Raw genomic sequence first — 14,271 nt, 5'->3', positions numbered from 1 at the left:
TGTGTGTGTGTGTGTGTTGGTGCATGTGTGTGTGTGTGTGTGTGTGTTGGTGCATGTGCTCAGAGGTCAGCCTTGGATGTCAATCCTCAGGAGCCATCCACCTTGTATTTTGAGAGGGGAATCTCTCATTGGCTTGGATCTTGACCAGGGGGCCAGCCTGGGTGACCAGCAAGCTTCAGGGAGCCACCTCCCCTCATTCCCAGTCCTGGAGCTGAAGTATCACCATTGCTGTTACTGTTTTACAGCATCTCTGGAATAAGCACTAGCTCTTTATGTCTCCATTGGGAATATTTTACAAACGTTGTCCCTATCTTCCTCCCACCTAATCTCCCCTCTCTCATATCATTAGATAACTTGTGTTGTTATCTAGTTGTAAGACAGAGTCTTGTTCTATACAGTCTTGGCTGGCTTGGACCTTGCTACACAGTTCACATACCATCTAATTTGTGATCCTCCCTCAGCCTCCTGAACACTGGGATTTCATATGAAATATATGAAATCGTGCCTGGTTTGTGTTTCTGGTACTAATCTGTCCTGATAGCACATAAAAATCAATGGCTTCTCCCATACAATTCCCCCTTTACATAGGCAAATTGTTTCTCTCGCCTGGTTATTCCCATCAACACATAAACACCGTGTTTCTCCCTTGTCTTTAGTAAGAAGCAAGTGTAAACCTTGAAAGTCTATTCTGTTCTACTTTGGCATCTGATTCTCTGTTAAACACAGAAATAAGGCTGTTCAGCCACCACCTTCTTAGTCATCATTCCACATTCTCCTGCCAAGGCCATAGATGACCCACATCCTTCAGGCAGCCCTTGACTTGCCATCTGACTGAGCCACCAAGCACTTGACACACTGCCCACTCCTCTTCTGGTGGTTTCTGGGACATTCTCCCTCTCTGTCCTCTCTCTCTCTGCCGGCTCCTCATCTGCCTCTTTTGGGTCTACAAATGTTAGAGCCCCAAGCTCAGGTCTCTCTCTCTCTTTTACCTGTTGCCAGTGGTTCTGTCCAGCCTTGTTGTCAGTGGGCTGGCTACTTTTCATTATCAAGTTGATTGGATTTTGAACCGCCTAGGGAGATATTTTTAAATATGTGTGTAAAGTTTAAGTTTGACTAAGGAAGGAAACTCACTCTGGACATGGGTTCCTGGATAAACATAAAGGGAAAAAAGGAGAAAGTTGGCCCAGTATTTATCTCTCCCAGCTTCTGGGGTGTTGATGGCACATGACCTGCCTCACCGTGCTCCCACTGCCAAGTCTTCTCTGCCAGGGAGGAGGACTGACTCACCTCCAACCGTGAGTCAGAGCAACGTCTTCCTTCCTTAAGTTGCCTTGTCAGCTATGCTGTCTCAGCAACTGGAAAAGTAACAAATACAACTCCTAGAGCTACCTTTGTAGCCAGTGTATCCAACTGGATTGTTCTTCCAATCCTGGAACCAACATGGCGCTTGAGTGTCCCTTGCCCTGACCTTTCTGTGGCTGCACTGCCCAGATCACACATTTTCTCCCACAGTTTCATTTCAGAGGATGTCACACTGCCCCCCTGAGTTCCCAGGTGAACACCTACAGTCACCCTTTTCCACCTCCTAGATGCAAACCTCTTCGACTCTGCCTTTGAAACACATTTGGGATTTGACCTTCTTCCTGCTCTGGGGTTTCCAGTCATCTTTATTCTCCATCCAGGTCACAATGAAAGTCAGACTGCGCAGAGAGTTCCCATCTGACTGAGCAGGGGCCAGAGCCCTCTCTGGGCTCTGTGGGGCTCTCGCCTCTGCTTAGCGGACTTCTGCCTCCACCACCTCACTCTGCTCACCGCACCACTCCCCTCAGCCCCTCCAACACACCAAGCACGCTCCTGCTGAGCTGCAGAGGACTCCTCTCGAGTGCAGCCGCACCTTCACGGAGCCCAGAACGCACATTCTACAGCAGTGTCTGTCCGTCAAAAACCAAGAGCACCCTCCCCAACCCCAGACAGGGTCAGTCATGCCAACAGCCCCCTAAAGACACGCCAGTCACATACACAAGCTAAAGACGCACTCAGCTCCCCTGCCCCAGGCCTCCCAGGAACTTTGCCTCTGTGCACCCTCCAGGGTCCACTCCTAGCACCAGCCCACGGCCACCACCAGAGCCTCTGGGTTGTCTCTCAAGTCTCTCAGTTAAGGTCTGATGGCCCAGTAAAGTCCCTTCAGTCGGCTCTATTGCACTTCTAAGCAGCTTTGATCACCCAGCCACACCTTAAATGCCATTCCAACGCAGAGATAATGGAATTCTTGAAGGTCAAACGGTTTATTGATCTAGGTTGGCAGTACCAGGGCAGGGACTTCCTGAGGTTTCTGTCTGCGGTAAGCTAGGAGGTGGCTTCGTTTCTGCAGAGGCAGAATATTTAGACCCAAAAGGCAGAAGGGACTTCCAGCAACACTAAAAGCGCATTGACTGTCACTTTCTGCTCGTAAACTAAATTGGACTGGGCCTCACCCCTGGGAGGGGCCATGAGGCCAAGGTAGCAGTTTCTTTCCCTGGTGATCGATTCCACCCCACATCCGGCTTCATTCTGGTGTTTATTTATTTCTCTAGACTTTCCCAGCATGTCAGTCCAATCACCTTGAGACGCAGCCTGGAATTGTAACAGCCAATTACAACGCAGAAGTACTGACTGACATTGATTAAAATCACAGGGACACAGGGGATTAAAAAAAAAAAACCAACGGTCTTGGTCTTCTCTCAGTCGCTAGCCTGTGGCATTCCCTCAGATGTCTCAGATAATCAACCGAAGCTGCTTTTTCTAAGAGAGAAAGATTGTGCAGATCTTCTTACTGTACTTTTACGTTTTTCTAATGTGCATGTGTGCGTACATCTGTGTAATGCATGCATGTCTGTGTTAGTGTATGCCACATGACTGCAAGCACCTGCAAAGACTGGAAGGGGGTGTTGGAACTGGAGTTCCAGGTGTTTGTGAACCATGTGAGTGCTGGGACCTGAATCCAGGTTGCCTGTAACCTGCTTGCCAGCTCCCCAGCCATGTCCTCACTGTCCTGATGAAAGGCCCTCTTACCATCCAGATCCTTCAAGCTGCTCCTGTCTTTGCCTCTTGGTTTAGCGTTTCTTAGGGGTTTTTTTGTTTGTTTGCTTTTTTTTTTTTTTTTTGATGGTTTCCTTTATTATTGTTTCACTGCACACGTTTTCTTCCCTCTCTGTTTCTTTTACCTCTCTCTCTCTCTCTCTCTCTCTCTCTCTCTCTCTCTCTCTCTCTCTCTCTCTCCTTATCCTTTTACTTCCTAGAATGCCAGGTTCCTTACCACAGTGATGTAATGTCACATTAGTGATCGTTCCATACAAGTCTTATCATGTTGTGATTCACATTAATGAGTGTTCCATACGTGTCTTATCATGCCGTGGTTCACATTAGTGAGTGCTACATACATGCCTTATCATGTTGTGAGGGCTGTTGGATTTGCAGCATTTACTGTGTAGTAGTTTAGTACAACGCACCTTCAATGCATTGTCCTGCATAACACTCAAAGCTACTGTATGAGATTTTGAGGTGGCTGGAACCACAGGAAACCACAAGGGACACCAAGCTGGCAGCAGCTCAGCCATCCTCAGGTCACTGAATGCAGTCTCAGTCCCCGAGAGTATCTGCCTTGGTCCTGGGCTCTAGAACTGTCAGCTCCATCATTGTTAACATACAAGGGAGCAAGGCTTACAAGCTACTGACTCCAGGCCACAAAGTCAAAGATTAAGTAGATTAAGCTGGGGCCAGCTCACGGGAATGGTAACAAACACGTGCTGAGTATCCAAAGCCTTTAAGGGCAGCTTGTAAAACCTTAAGGGACAGTTGAGGCTCAGATACCTGAGAAAAGCATTTAACAGGCACAGAGAGCCATCAAGGCAAAACTGGAAAACTCCACCCATCTCAAAGCTGAGACAATGCCGAAAGCAGAAAAAACCGAAAAACTCCAGCCATCTCAAAATGGAGACAATGCACAAAGCAGAAGAATCTGGAAAACTCCACCCATCTCAAAGCAGAGACAAAGCCAGAAGCAGAAGTAAGCTTTTGACTATTGGAACCATTGTCCTGGAAGGGCCAGAAGGACTGTCTCTGGGACACAAGAGCAGGGTAAAAACTGGCATTCAGAAACCAAGGAGACATTGCAGAAATTGCATCCATAGCAAGGAGTACAGCAGTCATCCTTTAACCACAGGGGCTGTGTTCCAAGACCCCTCCCGGCAGACGCCTGGAACTGCAGATAGCACCAAGCCATACTTGCACAGGCCCATGGGAAATGACAAAGAATAAGCTGGGCAGGGACACTAGCAGTAACTAATGATACACTAGGAATGGCTGCAGTTAAAAGTTACTGGAACGTGCTGTGTCTCTCTCAAGACACGTATCCTCTTTCCCTCCACTTTTCATGTGACAGGAGAGGGTGGTATGGCTTTGTGACAAGACAGAGCACCATGGATGAAGAGGGAACTGTGAAGCAGCTTTAGGCTCCTGTCAAAGGTTACTTAAGACCTGCATGGTGACATCTCAATAGTTGATCTAGTCACTGAGATAGCTTACTGACTAGAGAGCAGGGACTATATACAACACAGACACACAGGACAACGGGATGACTCGTGTGGGGCAGGGCCGAGCAGACTGGCACGCGATCTCATCACACCGCTTGGATTGGTGAACAACTTAGAACTTACATGTTGTTCATATCTGGGCTTCGCCACTGACCTTTTCAGATATTGCTGAGTAAGGATAGCAGATGCTACAGCGAACGTGCAGGTGAGGGCAGCCACAGCGCTTCGCCAGAGCAGGCGGACATGGCGGCTGAGAACAGCCTCCCAGGGCAGCCGAGCAACGGAGAAAAGAGAAAACCAGAGAACCAACCCAAGAAGCTAAATACCAAGCAGAAACTCCCTAGAGAAAGGCAAGCAGAATGGGAGTCTTCCTTCCTTCCTTCCTTCCTTCCTTCCTTCCTTCCTTCCTTCCTTCCTTCCTTTCTTCCTTCCTTCCTTTCTTCCTTCCTTCTTCCTTTCTTCTTTTCTTTTCTTCCTCTCTCTCTTCCTCCCTTCTTTCCTTCCTTCTTCCCTTCTTCCCTCCCTCTCTCCTTCCCTCCCTCCCTCCCTTCTTCCCTTCTTCTCCCCCTCTCCCTCCCTCCCTCTCTCCTCCCCTCCCTCCCTCCCTTCCTCCCTCCCTTCCTCCCTCCTTTCCTCCCTTTCTTTAAGATACTAAAGTACAAATCCACAGGGCTGGAGAGATGACTCTGGTTGAGAGCATACACAGCCCTTGGGGAGGACCTGGGTTCAGAGCATCCCCATCAGGTGGCTTACAAAGGCCAGAGACTCTCTCCAAAGGAACCGGTGCCTTTTTCTTGCCCCTGCAGGCATCAGCACTTACAAGCACATACCCGTACACAGAAACGTACATATACGTAATTAACAATAAAACAAAACTTTAAATCAGACAAAACCATGTGTGTGTGATTATTTAATTACGAAATGTCCCTCACAGGGTCCCGTTTTGTGCATTTGGCTCCACCTGATGATGATTTGGGGAAAGGTGGGGCATAGTCTTTGAGTGTCACAGCCTGTATCCATCTTCCAGTCTCATTCTCTGCTCCCAATGTGCTATGACGCGAAGAAGAAAGGCTCCATGGCCTAAGTTTCATTCATTCTGACATGTCCTCCTACCACAATGGACTGACAGCCCTTAAAACCATGAGTCGAAATCATATCCCTAGACTCCCCTCCCAATTCTGCTGAAGCCATTGCTGCAACCACGGTGGTGGAATGAGAGAGACACAGCAGCTGCCGGCGACACCACAGCCCCCACCACCCAAGAGGAAAGAGCCTGGAGACAGATGGAGTGTCCTCTCCCCTCCCCCAGAGCTCTCCCAGGATCCAGGTGGCCCCTCCCTACCTCGACCACCAGCAGTGGAAAGACCTTGGCCCAAGGTCTGGCCTATATGGTCCTAGGTGACATATGTGGACTGTCAATATTGAACCTCCTTTTCTTAGACCAGGTCATGGGAGTCCCTTTAGGGAAAACATTTACCAAAGCAGAGAAACCCTTAAGGTTCAAAAGTCATTCTCTTGTCAGTTAAGATACTCACCTCCTGGTTAAACAAGACAAATCTAGTTGTCACGTCTGTAACAATGCTTCCAAGGAGGGCGACTGCTGCAGTGAAGCTTGCCAGGCCTTCTACCTGGCCTTCCTCTGTGAGACCATGCCCTCCCCGCCAAGCTCTGCCTTCCTCTGTGAGACTGTGCCCTCCCCGCCAAGCTAGGCATTCTCTGGGGCCTAGAGGATCTAGTGTACCTCCCCCATGGTCCGGTTATAGCTACCAGGGCTCCTCTGCACAACACTGGTAGCTAGTGACCCACACACCCTCATCCTGCAGGCCCCCAATTTGACATATAGAGTTTTTTCATTATTGGTACATGCTGTGTGCTGTCATCTGATCCAGGCTTACCTTTAGACCCTGTTTTGTCTCCTGGACCTTTCTCGGGTTCACTGGTTGACTGCTGAATAGGAATGTTCAATGCAATGTCTTGGGCATCTCTCTTCTTGTCCACATGTCACCCTCAACTCTTGTGAGCCCAGAAGCAGTCTTCTATCTCCTCGTAGGTCTCTCAATGTGACACCCCAGGGTTCCCCTCTCCCAAGCAACTCACAAGGTTTTCAGAGAGTTGAATCAAGTTTGGGTGAGCACCAAGTTTGGATAACTAGTACAGAGCTGCTCCCTGAAAGGGCTCCCAAGCCCACTCCCGGACGGCACAATTTCTCTGTCAGTAGCGTGAACCCTACTGCTGCGGCCCACCGTCGTTATACCGTCGCTATGCTTTGTGAAATACTCATTCCCTCAAAGCATTTCCCACCATCTATGACATTTTGTGACCTGTCCAACACTAGAATAATGGTTTGGCCCCTGGTGCCCTTTAGACTTTGTGTACCTGTGGTAGTTTGAATGAGAACAGCCCCCATAAGCTCTTATATCTGAGTATTTGCTTCCTAGTTGGTGGAACTGTTTGGGAAGGACTAGGAGGTGTGAGCTTGTTGGAAGGGGTGTGGCATGGAGGCGGGGGCTCGGCTTTGAGGTTTCAAAGCTCACTTTATTCCAGCTCTCTGCCTCCTACTTGTAGATTGGGATGTAAGCTCTTGGCTACTGCTCGAGCACCACGCCTGCTTGCCTGCCGCTGTGCTCCCCACCATGATGGTCATGGATGGAAACTGTGACACTCACACAGGCTGCCTGCCTGGTCCCCTCTTCTTCCTGGATTTGGCACAGGTCAGTGATGTTTTATAAGAACTCGGTCAGGCCACTTCTCCAGGTCCTCCCCAGAGCATTGCCATTAGCCTAACCGTGGTAAGGCTACGGCTTTGCATCTGGGTGCTGTGAGTTTCCGGCTGGCCTGTTATGGAACCTGAACAGTCCACTCCTCCTCTGACCCTCTCCCCTCTCTTTCCTGGCATGGGCTGTTTCCTGTGAAGAATGTAGTTAACAGGTTGGGCTTTTGTGCTGTTCCTGAGGAAATCAGCAAGGAACTGTGTGGGCAAGCGGGAGAAATGAGTGCTAATGGAGACGGAGAATACTGTTTTAAAAAACATTTTATGATAGCAATAAAAGCAGTGGAAACGGAGTTAACAAATAAATCCTGCCTTACCTTACTTGTGTCAGGCGTTTTACACAGCAAAAGGAGAGTGATGCACCTTGAAAGAAGGAACAGGAAATGTTACGTCTTAGTTATGAACAGTATGTGATGGTACTCATTAAAATATATTAACATAAATTATGACTGTTAATTTGTCCAGAGTGAAGATTGAGTTTGTGCTTGCATGTTCGTATGTGACATAAAGGCTAAATTCTCTTCCATAGGAGAAAGTTAATATGTGTCTAAAATTAAAGAATCAGGGAATATCTGCTGGAAGAAAATGCACATTTAAAGGGGAGGACAGTGTTTTCCTCTGAAGAGATGAATCCCAGGTGACAGAGAGTCGGCGGGGGGGGGGTTCCTGCTTGCACCCTTATCCCAGGTAACAGGAGAGTAGGGTGGGGGTTCCTGAGTTTCTGCTTGCCCCTTTTTTCGTTTGTTTGTTTGTTTGTTTGTTTTTCAAGACAGGGTTTCTCTGTGCAGTCCTGGCTGTCCTGGAACTCACTCTGTAGACCAGGCTGGCCTCGAACTCAGAAATCCTCCTGCCTCTGCCTCCCAAGTGCTGGAATTACAGGCGTGCGCCCCCACGGCCCGGCTCTGCTTGCACTGTTATTTCTGCTCTAGTTTGCTTCTCTGTTGCTGTCATACAACGCTGACCAAAAGTAACCTGAGGGAAGAAAGAGTTTACTAAGCTTACAGGCTACAGTCAGTCAGGAAGGGAAGCCAAGCGGGGAGCTCAAGGAAGGAGCCTACGGGCAGGATCTCAGCAGAGACCACGGAGGAAAGCTGTTCACTGGGAGGAAAGACTCTGGGTGGCTTAGGGTCAGACAGATTTCCCAGGACCACCAGCCCAGAGATGGTGCCACCACAGTGGGCTCGACCCTTCCACGTCAACCAATAATGAAGACATGCCCTACAGACACACGTACAGGATCATCTGGTTGATCAGGGCAATCGCTCAGCTGAGACTCACCCAGACTTCTCGGCCCTGTCGAGTTGACAGCTGGCTCTAGCCAGAAGAATTACTGTGACCAAAATTAATATTAAAGGTGATTTCCGAATCACTTGCTTCTTTTTATCCTTCTCTTCACAAAACTAGAGCCAACCCAGAGGGTGGCATTTTCACCTCCCTGGGCATTTTGTCTTTGGACAGAGTGTATTATCTGACCCCTTTCTTTCCTCTTTCCGTACAGAACAGTAACTTGGTAACCCTGCATAGCACAAAATCTTCAACCAAGTATTTGACTTTGAAATTAATATTTATAGTTATATTTGACTTTGGTCATCAATTCTATTGGGAAAAGCCCCCTGGGAGCAAAGTTAAACATTGTTCACTGTCCCCAGCCTGCCTCCTACCTAAGCATCAAATGATGGAGACTCTTATTCAGTCCCTTATTGAACTATTTCATGTTGCTTGGGACCAGATGTCAAATCGAGAGGTTCTACCCCCACACCCCACTGCCGAGTTAAACCCTTTCCCATTACTGATTCTATAATTGTTGTTGTTTTGTTTTGTTTTTTGTCTTCCTATTCATTCATCTTTGGTGACTGTTTTTGCTATGTAGCCCTGGCTGACCTGGAAATCTCCTCACAAGCCCAGGCAGGTCTCATGGCAATCTTCCTGTCTTAGGCTGCTAGAATTACTGATATGTGCCTCTGTGTATTGCTTCCTGTAGGTGTTTATTAGACATTCTGGTATACACAGTGCTGTCAGCCCTCTGGAGACTGGGGGAAGCTATAGAAAAATATTCCCTGCCTCCAAAGATCTTAAAAATCCACTTAAAAATGAAGAAATGCCAGGCCAGTAAAACCCAAATAGAAGCAAAAGAGACCAAAACTTTAAGTGACCAAGTGTGTGGGGAGAGCAGAGCTTGGGAGAGCAGAAATGGAGGCTGAGGTCAGATCCAGCTGCCAGGGGAAGGTACTCAGCTGTGTGTGCAGACTTCTCATCCCGTTCAAAACCATTTTACTCAAACCCTCTGACTGACCACGTCCCCTGTCTCCTGCCCTGCACCTTGAGGTGACCAGGCCTGAGTCATGCCTGCCCTCCAGATCAGCACCAGCCACAGCTGTCAGTCTGACATTTGCTGACTATTGTCCTTTGGCCCCCTGCTGCCTGGCCTGTATGTGGGCAGCCCAACCCCCTTCTCCACACGTGTATGAGCTGAACCAGAAGGTATTGTTCACTGCAAGGGGGAAAGTGTGTGGAGATGAGGCCTCCCCTTCTCGCCCATCCTGAGTGTGGAGAGGATGTGGAGGAAGTGAGAGGGGTGGGATGAGGAACAAGTCCACCCTTCAAGGGAGCAGAAGCTGAACTCTGACCTGTCTACCGTGGAATCCCAGAGAATTCGCTTGGCCTCCTGCAGGCCACTCCTACCCCATGAAGGCCTGCTAGGTGGACCGCCTCTTCTCCAACCCGCAGAGTAAAGCAGCAACGGAGGCTGGCTTCTGCAGGCTTGCAAATGTGGGCAAATGTTGACTGATGTTCCCAGAGATCAGCAGGTCTCAATTCACTTGAATCCACCGGGAGATGCCCCAGGACTCAGCAAAGCAGACCTACTCCAAGGTGATGCACAGATCCCACAAAGCTGGTCCCCAGTGTCTGACACTGCCTGCAGGAAGCAGTGACCCTCGTCATAGTCATTTGTAAAGCTTTGAGGCATCCGTGAGGATGCCAGGCAGAGACACAAATGCAGCCTCCACCATGCTGGCACACTGAAGGTGCTGTGACAGTGGTCACCGAGATGGTGCTATTGTCCCCTCCCCTTGTCTTCGGGACAGCAAGTGACAAGTGGGAGTGACAAGTGCTTTAATCATGACTTGCATTTTTTTTATAATTCCTTTTCTCTTTTGACCTAGGTTTTTTTTTTTTTTTTAGGAAAGGTTTTCACTCCCTTTTCTCGTTGTGCACACAGTGTTTGAAGCAGGTGTAGGTGGCCTTGAGCTACCCCACTGTGCAGTGCTGTGAGGTGCATGCAGGGAGTCAGCTTTCCAGGGCTGAGTCTGGCATCCTGGGGGAGGGGTTGGAGCAGAGGCAGGAAGCAGAGGAAGATGGGTAAGGACAACTGGTCCCCTACAGAGCTTCCTGTGCCTTCCTGTCCGGTTCCCTCCTGCCCACTCCAGCTAGCCTACCCTCCTGACATGTTCTCAGAAGACATGGCTGCCCAGACCCTACCACTGACTAGATTCCCATGATGGTTCAGGTGTTAAGAGCAGAGCTGGGGGTTCAATTCCCATGGCAGTTCATACTGTCTGTCGCCCCAGTTCCAAGGATCCAACGCCCTCTCTTCTGGCCTCTATGGGCACCGGGCGTGCTTACACACAAGCAGCCAAACACTCATAATTAAAATAATAAGTACAATCTTTACAAAAACAAAACAAGCAAACAACAACAAAAAGAAACACACAACCTAAACTGGCTGTTGTCATACGCACCTCTGATCCCAGAACTCAAGAGGCAGAGGCAAGTAGTTATCTGTGAGTTCAAGGCCAACCTGGTGTACACAGTAAGCTCAGGACACCCAGTACTATACTGAGAGAACTTGTCTCAAATATACATACATACATACATACATACATACATACATACACGTATGTGATGGATGTTTTTTTTCTTAAAAAATATCTTTACGACCATGAAGGCCAGGGGTCACCCTGACCTACTACGATGGCAGAGTTTCCCCTTTCTCAGGAAGAAAACCTGCTTAACAGGCCTCTGCAGGTGGGAGGTGTCTCTAGCCTGGGGACTCAGGAGTATAACTGGCTTTATATTCCAGGCCATATGTGAACCCAGCACTCTTGTGCTTCAGTCCCCACATCTATAATCTAGAGAAAAATAGCAACCTATCCTTTCTCACATCATTGTGAACTCATGAGGTCAGACATTGTTTTGGGGTTCTCCAGAGAAGCATGCCCGTGAAATAAGTGGATAGCTAGATAGGGGATTGGCTAATTTTTCATCCTTGACACCTTGACGAAGTGGCTGACAGTGATGCAAGAAGTTTTAATTTGAAACATAGAGAAGACAGCATCCTGGCTGAAATCAGCCAAGCAGGAATGGGACCATCACACTCTTGGCTCAGTGCAGACCTTCAGCTTCTCATTTTGGAGCACACAAACTGTTGTGATCAGTCAACCAGCTCAGACATTATACTTGTCAGAAACATTCACAAAGGCACAAGCAGAATAACATTTTCCTAACTGCCAGGGCTCAGTGAGGTACATGAGGTACATCCTAGGCACATGGAGATGGCATCCTAGGCACATGGAGATGGCGTCCAAGGCACATGGAGGAGATGGAGTCCTAGGCACATGGAGGAGATGGTGTCCTAGGTACATGGAGGTAGTGTCCTAGGCACATGGAGGAGATGGCGTCCTAGGCACATGGAATGGCGTCCTAGGTACATGGAGATGACTAGCGCATTTAGCGGTCATTACTGTCTGCCACCATCACTGGGCATGCTGTTATCACTTAAACTCATTGCTCTTACTTCCTGCCTAATTGTACAAACGGAGATAGCCCTGGTTCTTTTGAAGGTCTTATCTAGAGGACTCTGTAATTACCTGAGACAGTGACACTCTAAACCAGTGTTTCTAAACATTCCTAATGCTGTGACCCTTTCATACAGTGCCTCATGTTGTGGTGACCCCCAACTGTTTGGCTTCAAACCCCAGGACAAGGGACTGAGGTGCATATTCCACATACCAAAGCAGAGTAGACCTGGCCCCCAGGTTCTCCCAGCATCCCCCAGTCCCTACCTGGCACACCCTGCACCCACCCCTGAACTTTCCAGCCCAGGGACTGGGCTGCCCTTCCCCCAGAAACTCTTCCCTATATAATGAAGACATTTCTCTCTCTCCTTTCTCTTCTCTTCCTCTTTCTGCATGTGCATTCTTTCTCTCTCTTTCCCCCCTCCTCTCTCTCCCTTCCACTGGCGACTTCCCTGCTTCCTTCCCTGGGGTTAATGAACTTGCTCACCCAAGAGCAGTCTCCCAGTAAGCCTGCATTTAATAGGATCTAATCTGGTTTGAACTGGCTCATTTCACTGGCAGAGAAATAACTTATCACCAACCATAAAATTATTTTTGTTGCTACCTCATAGCTAATTTTGCTCCTGTTTTAAATTGTAATGTGTTTCCCCAATGGTTTTAGGTGACCCCTGTAAAAAGGCCCTTTGATCTATCTCTAAGGGGTCTTGACCTACAGGCTGAGAACTGATGCTCTAAACCGTTCCTTTGTTTCCGTATGCCAAACAACAAAACAAAACAAAACAAAAACCCCACCTCCCATTGGGCCTTTTGTTCTCAGGGGTGATGTAACACAGCCCCTGACATACTCTTTCCAAACATTTTCCGTGTCTTCCCTTTAGTACTGGCCCCACTCTCATGGAAATGTCAGTGCTCCTCTCAGCCTGAGTGTCAGCCTGAGCCTTTCCTCTCACAGCAGCTGCGGGACAAGTCAGACTAGTCCAGAATGGGTTGTTTTTTTTTTTTTTTGGGGGGGGGGTGCACTGGGAAGTTAGGGCAGGGTCTTGCTAGGTTGACTACGAAGTCAGAATCATCCCACTTTGTCCTTGAAAGTGCTCTAACCTCAAGTGTGCCACACCAGACTCAGCTTGAGATGTGTGTCCCAAAACTCAGCGGCTTTAAACATCTCGCACAGGTGGGTCTGGGCGATGGTGATTCCGGTGGGTGTTTCCATCTGGGCTCTCTAGCTGCCTTAGTCAGACAGTGAGAAGAGAGTAAGCTAAAGGCTGAGCTGGGCGTGGCTGAGCTGGGCGTGGCTGAGCTGGGCGTGGCTGAGCTGGGCGTGGCCAGGATGTTGGCTCCCGTGCTTGGGTGCTTGTTTCACCAGAGACTGCTGTTGAACCACAAGCCTGCCTAGGTCTCCGGGTTTGCCTCTGAAAGCAGGGCGTGGGCTGCCTCCTAGCTTGCTAAGATGCCTTGAAAATATATGACACCTTCGCTGGCCTTTACTGTTGACAGAAAAGACAGTGCCAATTCCAAAAATTCTGATAATCCGCCTTTACCTCTGCTGATATTTGCTGACTTAGTATTGACAGAAGAGTTTAAAAAACACCCCAAGGCATCTTCCGGAAGGCAAAGACACCACTGGCCACTTCGGACCCAGTTTCCTCATTTCTAGAAGATTTAAGTACCATATGTTTGTTTGTGTGTTGGGGACTGAACCCAAGACCTTGTTCCCACTGATCAACCTACCACCGTGTTACATCCCAGCTCATTCTTAACTAACACTGCCAATCATTTACAAAGGTCACTTGACCACAGTCCCACTTATCTTCCTTTTATTTCCAGAAGCAACTGTGAGACCAAAACAGGAACATGAACAATATACCTTGCAAGTTAATGAGAAACTAAAACAGGAAAAATATACCTTGCAAGTTAAGGGTTCTATTTGCAATTAGACAGTGAAGAATATGTTCCGGTGGGGCTGGTAAGATGACTCAGCAGTTAAGAGCACTGACTGCCCTTCCAAAGGTCCTGAGTTCAAATCTCAGCAACCACATGGTGGCTCACAACCACCTGTAATGAGATCTGACGCCCTCTTCTGGTGTGTCTGAAGACAGCTACAGTGTACTCATAATACATAAAATAAATAAATAAA

This window comes from Mus pahari, chromosome 17 (genome assembly GCF_900095145.1).
Source record: "Mus pahari chromosome 17, PAHARI_EIJ_v1.1, whole genome shotgun sequence".
Classification (NCBI taxonomy): Eukaryota; Metazoa; Chordata; class Mammalia; order Rodentia; family Muridae; genus Mus; species Mus pahari.
The sequence above is the reverse complement of the archived record's forward strand: the minus strand, read 5'-3'. Positions refer to the sequence as shown.